This window comes from Cyprinodon variegatus, unplaced genomic scaffold, assembly GCF_000732505.1.
Source record: "Cyprinodon variegatus isolate N-32 unplaced genomic scaffold, C_variegatus-1.0 Scaffold342, whole genome shotgun sequence".
In the NCBI taxonomy this organism is placed as follows: domain Eukaryota; kingdom Metazoa; phylum Chordata; class Actinopteri; order Cyprinodontiformes; family Cyprinodontidae; genus Cyprinodon; species Cyprinodon variegatus.
Window position 1 is genome coordinate 502,701 of NW_015150795.1, and position 1,494 is coordinate 504,194.

Consider the following 1,494-nt stretch of genomic DNA (forward strand, 5'->3'; position numbering starts at 1 on the left):
TGATGTATTTGTGCCCCATCCCTGGCTGCAGGAGTGACCCGTTAGCTGTAGAGGATTATCTTCATTGTTAGCAATCAGGGTGCTACTGCTTTAATGTTAAACAGAGGACAAAAAGACAGGAAATCATCTTAAAGATTCACATCGCTGGTCTGTAGACAGAACACCTCTTCAATTTTGTGAGAATCTTGATTTAGCAGTGCTTGCTCTGCAGAGTATCCACATGGAGCTTTGTCAACATTTACTTTAGAAGTCGGATGAAACGAGCCTTTCTATCCACATGTTCAACGCCTTTAAATTAGATCTGCACAACACAGCAAATCACCATCATCTTTGTAATAGTAGTGTCCACATTATCAGACTGCCTGGTGAGCATTTCATTTCTAGTGCTAGACTCTGACACAGCAGCTGGACGGCTTTACTGGCAGAGATAATGGAGATCATGAAGAGAGCTGAGGACACTGCATAAACAAAGGAAGGACCCAGGAAGGCTAGGTTAATCATTCTCAATGTCATAAAAAACACTCTTAGCAACAGAATCAGATATTTTGATTTGGTAAGTCAATATAAACGCAGCTAAAAAAAAAAAGATTAGGAAAGGAAAAGGTTTTATATTTGATTAATCAGCTCATGGCTGAGATAATAAAAGTAAATAACAAAAAAAAAGTAAAATAACCCAACAGAGCGTTTGTTAGATGCTCAGAACAGATCAATATGTGGATGCACCATAATGTTCTACGACTGAATAAAAACCAAACTGATGTAAGAATCTCCAGACTAGAGGAGAAACCCAGAGTTCGCTCCCAGCTTCAGTTACTACAGCTAGAAACCAGTGATTATGGCGGAAATCCTGGTGTCAGGATGAAGCCAGACCTGAACCTTCAGAGGCTCATAAAGGCCGTTACTAAGGCTACGTTCACACTGCAGGCCTGTGTTTATGGAAGTAAACATGGATGGTAGTGCTGGGCCGCATCTAGCGATCTTTCCCAACCATAAAAACACAATCTTTTCAAGATGGTTAAACATAAATACTGCTCTCCTCATCGCCGTCCGCCATGGTCTTTTTTCTTGCCACGTCTTCATAGTAAGACCCAGAATCGTGACCTTTGTTGGGTATTAATGGTGTTCGGGTCGGATGGATGCGACATGGCCGTTCAGACACAGGTCGCATTCAGGACCACAGGGCCAAGTGGCCTGGGTCGCATTGGAAAAAAAAAAAAAATCTGATCTGTGTTGTTCAGACAGCCATGAAAAGATCCGATCCAGGTCGCATAAGCCAAAAAAAAAAAAATCTTACTTGGGTCACTTCAGGCTGCTGTGTGAACGTAGCCTAAGTCAGCCTTTTATCACCTAAAGAACATCTTCAGGACTAATGTCCAAAAACTCATTCATGCATTTATCTTTAGTAGAATTCATTACAGATGCACGATATAATCGGCCCCCTATCGGTATCGGCCTTAAAACTGAATATCGGACATCGGCCACCCCACCGATATT